General features: G+C 38.7%; 2 long non-coding RNA genes across 2 annotated transcripts in view; both read left to right on the top strand.

The window, feature by feature from the left end:
• The window catches only part of LOC134163082 (uncharacterized), a 376,527-nt gene that overhangs the window by 160,793 nt on the left and 200,349 nt on the right, over positions 1-15,385 (top strand). The gene's annotated exons all lie outside the window — the stretch shown is intronic.
• Positions 10,500-11,564, top strand: LOC134163081 (uncharacterized). Its single transcript, XR_009964556.1, has 2 exons — positions 10,500-10,629; positions 10,900-11,564. It is a non-coding gene; the product is annotated as an uncharacterized LOC134163081 (long non-coding RNA).

The following is a 15,385-nucleotide window of genomic DNA, read 5'->3' as shown; positions in this document are numbered from 1 at the left end:
GTGAAAAGATGATTTCTCCTGTTGCATTATGGTATATAAAACTTCTGAACAATTAAAGTTACCTTCTGTAAGGTGACTGGTTAAAATCATACTCCACACTAGAAGAAAAATATTTTCTCAGAAATAATACGACAACTTGCATGGGTCAACCACACAACATAGGAGGTTTACCAAACAGATGCATTGAAGAGAGATAAAAATACTGGGAAACTCTTACATTCATTGGATCATATATCTATTTGATAACAAGTTTTGAAAGCCCATGAACTCTGAAAGTGATAGGATAGGGAAACAAAGTATCAAGAAAACTTCGGAAATATTAAGGAAGGTAAAATTTACTTGTCATTTTGAAGGTTATCACAAAAATGTTTTTATTAGACAATACCTGCACTGAAAAGCTGAAAGTTTGAAAACTGAAGTCCGAAAATAAAGACAGGCAGATCATGATACTGTTGCTGACCAGTTCTCTTAAGTAATCTCTTTTCTCTGAGTTTTGCAAATTACAAAGTGTATTGAATTTGCATGACCAAGTTTTCATAGCGAGGGGGGGCACAACATGGCCTCTTTAGGAAGTTGCTGGAAGCTTCCCCTGTGTCAAATAAAGCCAATGCCAGCCAGCTCCAAGATGGACCCACTGCTGGCCAAGGCAAAGCCCATCACGTGGTGGTAGCATCTTTTGGATAACATAGTTAAGAAGGGGGGAAAAAAAACTGTGTTGGAGCAATTGCAGGGGGAGAAAAGAGTGAGGATATCTGAGAGAAAGAGCCCTACAGACACCAAGGTCAGTGCAGAAGGAAGGAAGTGCTCCAGGTGCTAAATCAGAGGTTTCCTTGCAGCCTGTGGAGGACCCCACACCAGAACAGGAGGATGTCCACAGGAGGATGTGACTCTGTGGGAAGCCTGTGCTGGATCAGGCTCCTGGCTGGACCTGTGGCCCCATAGAGAGGGGAGTCCACATTTCTCATTATCCTACTCTGGTTTGATTGGTACAAATTAAACTCATTTCCCCAAGCCACGTCTGTTTTGCCCATGAGGGTAATTGGTGAATGATCTCTCTCTGCCCTTATCTTGACCCATAAACCTTTCACTATATTTTCTCTCCCCTGTCCAATTGAGGAGGGGAGTGATAGAGCAGCTTTGGTGAGCACCTGATATCCAGTCAGGGTCAACCCACAACGCAGAGGTTATTAAAATGAATTCCCAGGTCCTTTTAGTAAATTCACCTTTAAGATAATAGAATTTTGGATGTTACTGCTCCTATGAAGTTACAGAGTAGATGAACACATGGGTAACCTATAGATTATCTTTGAACAGGTATTTTAAGAAGGCTGTTCAGAGAGTGCAGGTTCCCTCTATAACACTTTCAGGAGTCTCTGTTTGGAAACCACCCCCCCCACCACCTCTTTCTTTCTCTAAATCATAGAGAAGAACATGTATGTTCAGGTCTCATCCTGACAAGGGGCAGTATTTTAAAGTGTATAACTGGGTTAGGGATATGTTTGTGGTTCATGCAGTTAAATACATCCTCACAGAATAACCTTATCACAGTCAGCGATTTTCAGCCATAATCACAGGCCTGTTACTTTTTTAGGTTTCTTTCCAGGCTATTGTTCAGGAGAGAAACAGACATGAAAGCATGAGATGCACAGTTTTCCAATATCAAAAAAGCTGAAAATATTAAGAATGTTTTAGCTCATTAAATGCCCACTGAGAAGCATATTTTAAAACTGAACATAATCTATTTCTAATTAAACTGATTCCTCTTGTTATGATTTTATTTGTGAATACACAACTTGTAAATCTGGATTGGTGCTTGGCTTTTTTACTACACACCTGTTACTGAACATCCTTTTTTCGCAAACACAGATGGTGTCAATTCCCAGCTGATGTGGATGGACACTATTAGCAAGTTAAGGGCTATGTTTCACTTATGGAAATTGTCATAGTTTTGTTTCTTTCAATAGCACATTTTATTCCAGATGATTTTTTTTTCTCTCAGATTTCATCAGTTGTCTATCCAAGTAGAAAAATTAAATTTAAGAACTTTCCTAGACCAAATTAATTTTATATGCTGCCACTTCTACTGCCACTAAGGGGAAATCCTGCCTCACCAATTTGGTGGCCTTCTATGATGGGGCTATGGAACTGATGGAAAGGGGTAGAAAAGTTAAAGTCATCTACCCGGACTTGTGTAAAGTGTTCGACACTGTCCCACACACCATCCTTGTCTCTAAATTGGAGAGACATCAATTTGATAGATGTACCACTCGATGGATAAAAAACTGTCCAGATGACCGCACGCAAAGAGCTGTGGTCAGTGGCTCAATATTAGGTGTGTGGAAAGTTTGATTGTGGGAATGTAAAATAATAACTCTTTTATTAATTTGTTTGTGGTTTTCTTTCTTGAGGTGGTACACTTTGATTAATGAATGATGTTATCTGTGCATTTGTACAGCAACTATTGCATTTGGATGTTCATTTGGTTTTGGTCTCTTACTACTCCAGCAGTGAAACTGATAGGTGAAGAAATAAGCAAATTTGTGGCTTTGGAGGTAGGAAAAGGGGAAACAAAGTCCAAAGCAGTACAAAACCACTTCTCTCTTCCCAATTCTGATGCTAGAGTTCTTCCAGTCATGTCTTTCTTTATAAATAGGTGTAACTGGATTTCTTTATTGCTGCTCAGTCACTTGTCTTTATAAGGCGAACATCACTTCCTAAAACAACAGTCATTAAAACCACAAACATCCAGATTGCTATGCTTTGGGAAAAGGAAATCACACCATGTAGTAGGGTGATGTTGCATTGTTTTATGGTCTTCTGAAACCTGGTCTTTTGAAACCTGGTAGATATGGGTAGAATCACCTCTGATGACTATTGCTAATTAACAAATTTAGCTGGCAGCTCCCAGCACTGCCAATCTCTTAATGTTTGTATTCACATAGACTCATTTGAGTACATAACTGAAGGGAAAAATACACACAACATAATGCATGAGGTTGAAGTATGTCTTGTACAATCATTAAATGATGATCTGTTTATTTTTAGAACCTTAAGTTAGGTCTTGGATTTTAATGTAAGGTCAAATCAAAACTGATCAGTTGCCATAAATTTCAGAATGAAGAAGAATACACACAAAAGAGAAGCAAAATTATGTTGGTATGAAAAGAAAATCATCTGGTAGTAGCTGACAAAATACTATATGGTAGGGCAATAAATTAGTCCTTTGCAGAGTCTCTTCATATACCCTTCTACCCTGGATTTGGATAAGGCTCTACCCTGAATTTGGAGCAGACCAAGGGTCTTAATGATTTCTTTGCCTCAGTCTTCACTGGCAAATGCTCTGACCACACCACCCAAGTCTTGGGGACACGGGGACTGTGAGAATGAAGACCCTAGGCCCACTGTAGGAGAGGATGTTTTTCAAGATCATCTTAAGAACCTGAATATGCAGAAGTCCATGGGATCTGATGAAATCCATCCGCAGGTCCTGAAGGAGCTGGCAAATGAAGTTGTTAAGCCACTGTCCATCATATTTGAAAAATCATGGCAGAGAGGTGAAGTTCCCGCTGACTGGAAAAAGGGAAATATAACACCCATTTTCAGGAAGGGGAAAATGGATGACCAAGGGAATTACAGACCAGTCAGTCTCACCTCTGTGCCTGGCAATATATTGGAGCAGATTCTCCTGGAAGGCATGCTAAGGCACATGAAAAACAACAAGGTGCATGGTGACAGCCAGCATGGCTTCACATGGCAGGGGGAATCCTGCCTGACCAATTTGGTGGCCTTCTATGATGGGGCTATGGAACTGATGGACAGGGGCAGAGCAGTTGATGTCATCTACGTGGACTTGTGCAAAGAGTTCAACACTGTCCGACATGACATCCTTGTCTCTAAATTGGAGCGACATCAATTTGATTGGTAGACCACCCTGTGAATAAAGAACTGGCTGGCTGGCTGCACGGAAAGAGTTGTGGTCAATGGCTGAATGTCTGGCTGGAGACCAGTAATGAGTGGTGTCCCTCAGGGATCAGTGTTGGGACCGGTCTTATTCAACGTCTTTGTCGCTGACATGGACAGTGGGATTGAGTGTGCCCTCAGCAAGTTTGCTGATGACACCAAGCTGTGTGGTTCGGTTGATACGCTGGAGGGAAGAAATGCCATCCAGAGGGACCTTGACACACTTGTGAGGTGGGCTGATGCCAACCTCATGAAGATTAATCATGACAAGTGCAAGGTCCTATACCTGGGTCGGAGCAATCCCAGGCACAGCTACAGGTTGGGCAAAGATGAGATTCAGAGCAGCCCTGTGGAGAAGGACTTGAGGGTGTTGGAAGATGAGAAAATGAACATGAGCTGGTAGTGTGCACTCACAGCCCAGAAAGCCAACCGTATCCTGGGCTGCATCAAAAGGAGCGTTACCAGCAGGACAAAGGAGGTGATCCCGCCCCTCTACTCTGCTCTTGTGAGACCTCACTTGGAGTATTGTGTGCAGTTCTGGTGTCCTCAACATAAAAAAGACATGGAACTGTTGGAACAAGTCCAGAGGAGGGCCACGAGGATGATCAGGGGACTGGAGCACCTTCTGTATGAAGAAAGGCTGAGAAAGCTGGGGCTATTCATCCTGGAGGAGAGAAGGCTGCATGGAGACCTCCTAGCAGCCTTCCAGTATCTGAAGGGGGCCTATAGGGATGCTGGGGATGGACTATTCATTAGGGATTGTAATAAAAGGATAAAGGGTAACAGGTTAATACTGAAACAGGGTGTTCTGGGTTCAGCAGTAGCAGTCATTTTTCTCCTTCTTGGTAGCTGGTGCGGTGCAGTGCAGTGTTTTGACTTTCAGCTCCGGAACAGAGCTGATAACAATGATGTTTTGGTTTGGCCAAGGACTTTGTGAGCCTCATGGTCTGCCAGGGAGGAGGGGAAGCCGGGAGGAAGCAGAGACAGGACACCTGACCCAAACTGACCAAAGAGGTATTCCATACCACAGCACGTCATGCCCAAGATGTAACGGAGAGTTACCTGGAAGGGCTGGGACTGCAGGGTTGGAGGAGGTATTAGTGGGTTCTTGGTCGGGCCGGGGAGGGGGGCAAGTTATCGGTCGGCTGGTGGTGAGGTGTTGTATTCTCTTCCCTTGCTATTTCCTTTATCATTGTTATTACTGGTGGTAGCAGTAGTGATCTGTGTTATACCTTAGTTACTAGACTGTTCTTATCTCAACCTGTGGAAGTTGCATTCTTTTCGATTCTCCTCTTCATCCCTCTGGGAGTAGGGGGAGGGAAAGAAGGGGGGGAGTGAGTGAACGAGCCCTCTGCCTGGTTTTAAACCACAACACAGGGGAAGTTTAGGTTAGATACAAGGAGGAAGTTCTTTGCTGTGTCGGTGGTTAGGCACTGGAATGGGTTGTCCAGGGAGGTGGTGAATGCTTCATCCCTGGCAGTGTTCAAGGCCAGGTTGGACAGAGCCTTGGGTGGCATGGTTTAGTGTGAGATGTCCCTGCCCATGGCAGGGGTTTGGCACTAGGTGATGTTAAGGTCTTTTCCCATCCTAACTATTCTATAAAATCTGTCCTATAGTAAGACTAATTTTTCAGTGGAATAGGATGCTATGCAGGCTGCTACAAATCCAGTAATCAATCACACAGGTCAGAATTTTTGTACTGGTTTTGAGTACGATGCTTAAGTTTTTTCACAGCAGCTAGTATGGTGCTGTGGACCAAAGCAGCATTTATAGCACACTGGTGTTTTAGCTATTGTTGACTGCTGTTTGCAAAGACTTTCTCACAATGCCTCGCCAATGGTGGTGATACACAAGAAGATGGGATGGGACCTAGTTAGGGTAGCTGACCCCAACTGAACAAAGGGATATTCCATACCATATGATATTGAGCTGGGCAATAAAACCTGGGGGAAAGAATGAGAAACGGGGGATATTCATGATTATGATATTTGTCTTCAAATGGTTCATCTCCACTGGAGCTGTTGTAAACTGTGTCGTGGTTTAAACCCAGTCAGGCAACTTGTTCACTCACTCCCAGTGAGTGGTGCCGGGCTGAGAGCAATTGAGGCACCCCGCCCCAGGCTCTCCCCTTCCCCGTTCCCAGAGGAATGGGGAGGAGGATCAAATGAGTGCAACTCCCATGGGTTGAGACAAGAACAGTCCAGTAACCAATGTACAACATAAATCACCACCACTACTACCAACGACAGCAATGATAAGAGAAAATAACAAGGGAAGAGAATACAATACCACCGGCCAAGAAACGAGTCCCACCCGGAAGCCCATGTCCTTCCAGGTAACTCCCAGTTACCCCCCACCCCGGGCATGACGTGCTGTGGTATGGAATACCTCCCTGGCTAGCCTGGGTCAGGCGCCCCGTCTCTTCTTCCTCCCGGCTTCCCCTCCTCCCTGGCAGAGCATGAGCCTCACAAAGTCCTTGGTCAAGGTAAATATCACTTAGCAACAACCGAAAACATCGGCTTCACCAACACTGTTCCCAGGCTGGAAGTCAAAACACAGCACTGCACCAGTTAACACAAAGGAAAAACATGACTGCTACTGCTGAACCCAGGACACCATTACATGTGACTAATATGTTTTCCAGCAAAGTGGCTGGACATTTGCCTGCTGATAGCAAGTATTGAATGAATTCTTTATTTTGTTTTGCCTGCATGTACAGCTTTGCTTTTCTTGTTGGATTATCTTTATCTCAACTAAAAAATTTTCTTGTTCTTAACCTTCTGATTCTCTTCTTCATCCCACTCTGGCGACAACTGAGTGAGCAGCTGTGTAGCGCTCAGCTGCCTACCAGGTTTAGCCCAGAACAGGTTCTGATTAAAACTTCTCTTCCTTCAGTCTCTCTGTTACTTTTCTCTCAACCCCATTATACACCAAAAGCCTTTAGCACAATGTCTTCACACAATGGAGATAATTAGAACATTCACAATAGCAGCTTTTGAACAAAATATTTTTCAACTCACAGTAGTGCACTAATAAATTTAATGACTTGGAGACATTTTTCCATGAAGCTGTTTAAAAATTGTCCCCACATTAAACCCTGAAGCACTAAAGCAGTGAAACATTCAAATTTAATACTTATTTGTATATTGTTAGTATTTAAAAAATCTGGCAAAACTGTATCTGGATGTCCTAAATAATTTATATTATAAATACAATATTTATAATATATATGGATTATTAATATTTGATAAAATTATTTCAATTGGAATATCATACAGTCTCAACAACACTATGCTCTGCTCAAAATCTGACAGACTGCGACACTTCAGTCTGTCCAGAAAAGACTGCACAGAACTTTTAATTAAGAAAACCATTGGAACAATTTTTCTCTTGATTTTCATGAACAAACTTTTCACAGTAGGGCCATTGTTCTTTTTGATCAAAACTAATGTCTTTGCAGAACTTATTAACTTCTGCGCTAGGAAATTATTGGCAAATTTTAAATAGAAATAAAAATGTGTTCTTCAACACAAGACCAAAACTTCTTGCCATTATTTGCTTTTCTTATTGCATATTTTGGGTATTTGTATATATCTTTATGTACAATATAGGGTGAAATGAGATAGAGACCTTTTGATACCTGGGACTTGGAAAGTAATTAAATATTTGCTTTCTATTAACCTGATTAAACATTACTTCTACTCATAGCACTATATGTATTATATTTTAATTATTTTTCCACACTGAATGAGAACTGTGAGGGAAAATATTTTCCTTATGACCAATTTTACATCTAAACATGCAGATTTTATGTGTGTGCACACAGAAATTTGAGCTTCAAAGTTTGTTGATATGCAGCCTGAGAAACCTTGAAGCTTTAGGAAACATTAAGTAGCTTGTTATTTGCTTAAAAATAAAGGTTTCCCAAGAGGTACTTACTCCAGAAAATCTTGTTCCAGACTTTGTAGTTTGCCTAGAAACTCAGTTATTCTTAAAAAGATACACTGCAAATAAGGAGTTTTGCAAAATATCCACAATCTAAACATTTTGCTTTCTAAAGATTTGCCAAAAATCAACCCTGAATTAAAATAAAGCTCAGATCTGACAAGCCCACATGTATAACCTGGCTTACCTGCTCTGTAAAAATCAGGCAGGCAGGGTAAAAAAAAGCAAATTCAGACCATGCTGTGCTCTCTATTGCAGGAAAGGAGGGAATTGCAGTAACTGAAACTATGAGATAAAGAGTAATTTATCCATGGATGGGATCTGCATAGTGTCCTGTGGAAAAATCCATCTGGTTTAGTCCAGTGCTGGGGTCCAACTGAAAAAAAAAAAGGGAAAATTTGTTCCTTAAATAAAATAAGCAACTGAGCAGAAGGAAGAAATAGCAACTACAATGCAGTTTTATTCAAAGAATGGCAGAATAAGAAATTGGAATATAGCATTCAAATGTGTAAAATGAGTTACAACACTGTGTCTCCAAATGGCCGTAAGGCAATACGTAGATTGATAATGACTAGAAGTACTTATTAGGTATGATTACTTTTATTTGACAATGTTCAACAGCTTTTCTGACAGATAAAACTGTTTTGAAGGTACTGTTGAAAGTTCCCTGCAATTCAGAATAAAATTATGTTGCATTAATGCAATTTAGTAGTGACATGAAACTTCATAGTAAACCTCATTGCAGACATCTAACCTAAACTTTTGCTTGAAGAAAGAAATCACACCTTGCCGTACTTTAGGTTGTAGATATTTTTGAGAGTTACGAATATTGCCATACATAAACAAGAATAGCATGAATGATTTGAATCCTTTGACCTCTTAGACCACCATGACTTCAAATTCAACTTCACGTGACATGTAATTCACCCCTTATCCTCTAGGCTGCAACTTGAGTTAGAGTCAGATATTCTGTTTTCTCTGAAGTTGTGAACCTCTGTAATAATTAGGATGGAAAACACCTCATGAAAATTTGTATGTTGTAAAGGAGAAGCCTTCCAGGGCACATCTCATCACTGAACCAGGAATCAAGCTGGTAAATACTTGAACAAATATCAGACTACAAATGGACAGAAAATGAAGCATTTTTCATTATTATTATCTTTTTTAAATGGCCTAGGATAATTTTAAAGAAAGATTACATTTCTCATGTATATAACAAATTCTAAGAGAAGATCTCAAAAGACCTGGTAGAAGCTTCCAGTAACACCTCTGGAAGGGATTACTACTTCATGATTTCATGTAAGCTTGCAAAGAGGAATAGCTAACACAAAAAGACTAGGGATTCCACTGAAGCAATGCTATCAGAATTCAGATTAACAAACCAAGTCTGAACTCACCAATTTTTCCTTTGACTGCAATAAAATAGCCTCCAGAGCTCTGTAATGCTGGGTGTTAATTATATGCTGCAATGCAGTACATACTCTGAAAAGCAATACTGCCTTTGTCATTTGTGACTGATTACCCAATTCTGCCTGTGTTTGAAATAAGTTATTTCCTGAAATTTGCTTTGTAATTCAGTTCATGTCTCTGCTCGTCAGTTTCCTTCAAGCTGCATCATTTTGCATACTTTATCACAGACAACAGAAATGTAATGCTAGAAAAAATATTCACTGAAATGCACTTGGCGAGCCCTGCAGTATTCCCATCCAGTGCCACACTGCCATTGTTCCCCAGTAACAAGCTTTTCCTAGGCAAAAGCTGCTCTTAATTAGTGAATACTGTACCGTGAATCCTGTTCAGTGAACAGCACATACCTTCTGTTATCCTCTGAACGAATAATTTTTTTCGTTCCTTCAACAAATAACATCAGTCTACTAGTGCCACACCTCAATGTACATGGCTGCCTTGAGTGCCTGCAGTGAGTTTAGCAAGGTGGTGTTTCAAGCACAGCTGTCAAAGGTAATTGATACTTTGTCTGTAAGTAAACATGCACGTGCTTTACCTCTGCACTGAGTCTCCAGCTCTTGTGCATTAATCACTTAAAGTCCAAATATTGTTTTATACTCATTTACTCTTTTGAGCTTGTCTTTGCGAGAAAAATATAGAGTCATTATTTGCAATGAAAGGTTAGTTTTCACACCATAAAACCCAAATATGAGCTCTTTGAAATTACATACCCCATACCAAACTACTTCTGCTTGTACTTCTTTCTTATAATGAGCTACGGCTCAAGAGCTGCCAGGCACTAACAGATGATATAGTCAGAGGACCAATCTGGGGTTACCTTCACTAATAGAAGCACTAAAAAATTTAGCTGAGGATTTTTACTAAGAAAACAGCAGGGAAATAGAATACAATTCAGGGAAATAACTCCATTCTATCATAGAAGTCTCCTCACAAGAGAGAATAATTTGTTTTCTTTAGAAATACTGTTTTCACTCCACTACAGGAGAGGTAATAGTGTCACCTAAGTGTAGGTTGTAGACTCTTAATTTTAGGAAAATTAATTTACTTATGAAATCAATGGCTAAAACATAAGGGAAATCTAGTCTCATAACTGAAGTTCTTCTCTTGGGCACTGAAGAACAAGCTTCTTGATTAATAATAAAAATCTTCAATTTCTTCTATTTTCAGTAATAGGAAAATTTCCCATTCACCATGCACCAAAGTAGAAGATGACTTTAAAAAACCCCCAAAGAGTTTCAGCTCTAGCTTCATAGTGCAGTAAGTCTTGGGGGGTAGTGCTGGAGGTGGGATGTTGTTGTTTGGTTTGGTTTGTTGTTTTGTTTAGGTTTAGGGGGTTAGAGATGGGGGAGGGTGGCCGTTGCTTGCTTGTAACAGGACATAGGCTTTGTATTAGGGTAACACAAAAGCATGAGGACTTGTCAGGCTTTTCCAGGCTTCTCTGTGCCTGTTGGGAGATTCATTTTGGGCTGTAACAACACTTATCTGTCCAGTTCACTATTTAATTTTTAATATTGTTATTTTTCCTAGTTTTCATTTAGATTTGTAGAGTTGTGTAATATCTGGCTTATTTGATGTCAGAAGATATTCTGTGAAGAATCAGCTATCTATGATGTTGATAAAATGCAGTGTTGAAGAAAACCAGCATGAAATGTCAGCAGGGGCCCTGAGTTTGCAGACAAGGAGTGATACTGGTGGCTGCAGGGCAATCAATAATTCACCAGGTCAAAGGAAGGCACCCTTGGGAGCTTTGTAACACTGATTTCACATGTAAAACACATCTCTGATAGTAAATTTAGAAATAGTGTTAACTTGCACACCAAGGAAGGCAGCCCAAAGTACACTCTGTAGGCAACATAAAAGTGCCCCCAGACACGTCCTACAGTGAGGAGAATCCTTTCAGCAAAGGACATAGGATGCTGAGTAACCACCCACAGACTGAAGTCTTTCACCTGAGTGGGATGAGCATGACACCAAAGAAAAGAAGATTCATTAGAAAGTGTCTCTTTTTAACTTTACATAATTTGAACTCAAAGTGTTAATGTCACTGTGACCAAACTAAGAATTTTTTTATTAGACGTAATCAAAGGTAAGGTATTAATTCTACTAACAATAAATTACTGGGCTTGCAGTGGTATAAAATCTTTTTATTTACAAAACTTTGAGTATAAAATGTTGGTGAGATTTTTTTTTTTTTTTAAAAACCCTATACTTTCCAGCAGCATTTACTTTTTTCCTGTTTAACTGAAAAGACTGCACGCAAAACTGTGTCTATATTAGCATAAAGTTTCCATTTAAATTCAAGACGAAATGGGAGAAACAAACCTCCTGCTTTTGTCTCAGTGACTGGGAAGCAGAATGCCACATTTTGTATACAGTTGTAAACAGTATATTGATCAGTTGGAGAGAAAAAAAAGAAAAAAAGGAAAAATTAAATGCATCCTTTCGTTAGTCCTTTAGATTACTAGACTTTTCTATTTTTCTCCACATTTTAATCTAGAGTACATCTGCTGCTTAAAAATTAGACTCAAAATAAATCTCTGGCATATCCAATAACCAAGCTGAAATGATAAAACAAATTATTCAAAGCTTTGTAGAAAATACACTGAACTCTCAGAAAGAGGACTGTTGACCTCTTTGTGCAACTCATTAAATAATATGACCCATTTAAATTTAGACTCTGTAGGCAAGATGATAAGAAACAGCAGCTCTTGTAGTTTTCATTTAAACTGAATACCAGAGGAATGGGCAGGCTAATATTAATGCAGGATAATGGTCCTGCACAGCCAATTAGAGCTATAGATTCTAATCACCAAACAAAGTAGCTGAATGTGAAACTATTTGTATTAACACTGAAGCATCTTTCATTAGATAGGCATAACCCCATTAAACCAGAATATTTTTTGGTTTTGTCCAAATCTTTTCTGCAGCACTGGCTAAAGTTTCATCAGACAAAAGAGAACAGTCATTGAGCTGCTGCCAAAGTCATCATCCATTGATACAGAAAAAGAAATCTATAATCTGTACAGTCAATATGTAACTGCATAATTTTTTGTTAATTTGTATTTAGAAGTATGGTTAAAATTGAATTTAATGAAGGGTACTTAAAGTTATATTTCAGGATGTTCCTGATTTTATTTTCCTTTAATTTGTTCTGCATGTCCTTGTCAAAAGAAATTTTCTGTAGTGTGTTTGAATATGCCCACTTCAGTTAGTGATAGATACAAGTAGTGTCTTTAAGAACAGAAAAAAGTTATCCAGATGCCAACCATTCATCAAAACTTGAAACAGCTTAACCAAATTATTCCCTTCATGAAGTCGTATATTGATAACCAGACATACATAGATATCAAATCAAGCATCCTAAGTAAAAAAAAAAAAACAACTTTTAATGACAGCATGAACTATAATTCCTCTGAAGATAAGTATTATGAATGATCGTCACATTGTACTTTCATTTTAAATTAGTCACATGAAGTCTATAGAATGATTAGCTTTACTTAATTTTTACACACATTTGAATCCAGTCACTGAGAGCTTTTCTGTAAGTTCAGTAGGATAGTATATTTGAAAAAAATGAGATCTGTTTGCACAGCACACAAATTGTTGTACTTTTTCTCATATTCTCCTTCATTCAGATTTTTATGCTGCTCCATATAAGCACTGATGAAATAAACCACAGAAATGTGAGATCAGTATGAACATATAATTTAAGACAGAATGTAATGAGAATGTCTGAAGAGAAATATTAAGGAATAATAAGGAAATAAATATTAGTAATGGGAACAATCTACTGCTTAGCAAATGGTAGCAATAGTCATAAACTTGTAACACCTAGGGAAAGTTATATTTACTCCATGTTTGTAATCCTCTCTAGAGGAATTGGCCATTGAAGATGATAGCTGGTGAAAAAAAGTCAATGGATGAAGAATGAGTCATAGATGTTGAAATCCCAGACTGTGTCACAGAAAGTGAAAATGGGCTCAGACACATGGGCTCTCCCTTTTCACACCATCAGCTATAGTATAACTCATATACAACATTATTTCTGGCTTCCTTTCAGTTCTTCTGGATTTTTTTTTTTTTCCATCTTGATTTAAGCCTCTAACCCTTCTCCCTTACCCTATTACACATCACTATTTATTTACTGTGAGGGTGGTGAAGCACTGGAATGGGTTGCCCAAGAAAGTTGTGAATCCTTGGCAGAGTTCAAGGGCAGGTTGGAAAGAGCCTTCAGATACATGGTGCAGGATGAGGCATCCCTGCCCATGGCAGGGGGAGTGGAACTAGATGACCTTCAGGTACTTTCAAACCCTAACCATTCTATGATACTATGATCTCTAACTACAAGACCCCTGAACTGTTATCATTCTAATACTAAGCGCTAAATTTACGCCTATGATGCAAGTTCTTTTCTTTTTTTAATTTTTTTTTTTTCCCGACAAGACATAGTAGCAGGTTGTCAGTGGGTTAAGTGTTCAAAGCTAAGATCACGTAGGGTAATTTTATTTTCTGCTAGGATTTACATTTATGCTGTGAGAAGTGGGTGCATTTCATAACCAAAAACTTAACTGCTACTGAAGCCATCTTGCATCACCTACATACATTTATATCCACAAAAGAGATCTTCTTTACACATCTTCTTCTGATCTTTATTAAATAAGATTTTAATCTTTAAAATACTTGACCAATGCTCCAGTAATAATTGGCCTAACAGAACTGTATGAAGGAGGAAGAGAAAAAAGTCTCACGGACACAATATTTTTCAGCAAACCATCGAATAAGAGCTTTGAGCCATGATTAGTATGAAATCTGTAGTTAAGGTTGATTAGTGTCCAGATTGTAAGATGCCCTTATAGTGTCAATAAATTAGAACAGAATTTCACACAAGAGAGTAACTAACAGTATTTTGCTGTCACATTAAAGTGCAAAGATGTCTAAAACCATAACCACAAGGCTGAGATTCTAATTAGTTATGAAGGTGGTAAAATTAATGTAAATCATGTTTGCCCTTTCAAGCTAAACAATTAAAACTGGCAATGGCATTAGCATTCTCATTAAATTTTGAATAAACAAAAATCACCTAAACTCCTGTAGAAACCTGGCCAGAATACAAACCACAGTTATCAATACCAGCAAGGGAACTAGGAAAGAAGCAAATCTGAATGACTTTAAGGAAAGTTCTTCTAGATGGAATATTTTTTAGACGTGGTCTTGAGGAGCTCATAAAATTAACTGAGAAAGAAAAAAATATATAGTAGATTAAACTTCACATACTATAAACATTCTTGAATATTACTGAGTCTTTGATGAAATTGAGAAACATTTTTTTCATTGAAAAGCAGGTTTCTTGTTGTGTAACTACCCGCTTCTGGTATCCTGAAAACTTATACTAATGTCTTTTATTTAATGCTTTATGCAAAATATAATATTTAGCTATGAACTTTTAATCATATACAAAAATATCTTCCTTTAAAAGGTTAAAAATAAGCTAATAAGTTATTGTCAAGTCATGAGGATTTACACAACTCAAACTGAAATGAAGGTACTGTACCTGCACTAATAAACACAGTATGTTATAAGTGACAACTGTCTCAGTGACAGCAGAAAGGTATTTATTCAAGTTCCAGACCAGAAGTGGCCTGATAATGGTTGTTTTAAGGTGCAGGTAGAAGCTAAAGTTTACCTACTTAATGCATATTCACCCAAAGAAAATTCTCCAAAATGGTTCAATGACTCAATTCTGTTACTTTGTAATATGGACGCTTAAGTCTGTGTGATAAAATATATTCACACTATCAACATGGACCAAACCTGTGCATGAACACATAGCCTAGGTATGAATACATAGCCTATGTGGAAGGCTGCTTAGAAATTGTTTTTGCACTAACATCACCAGCATTGAGATATGCTAGCTAAGGTCCCAAGTGATTTTTGAACTGCTCAGCTGAAGCCAAATCAATTACCAAGGTAGGTTGACCCAAAGAAGGCAGTTATTATATTCTTTTGTGCATTT

Source organism: Pezoporus occidentalis, unplaced genomic scaffold, assembly GCF_034315485.1.
Source record: "Pezoporus occidentalis ecotype Australia unplaced genomic scaffold, CSIRO_AGI_Poc_V1 ctg2, whole genome shotgun sequence".
In the NCBI taxonomy this organism is placed as follows: domain Eukaryota; kingdom Metazoa; phylum Chordata; class Aves; order Psittaciformes; family Psittacidae; genus Pezoporus; species Pezoporus occidentalis.
The sequence above is the reverse complement of the archived record's forward strand: the minus strand, read 5'-3'. Positions and strand labels throughout refer to the sequence as shown.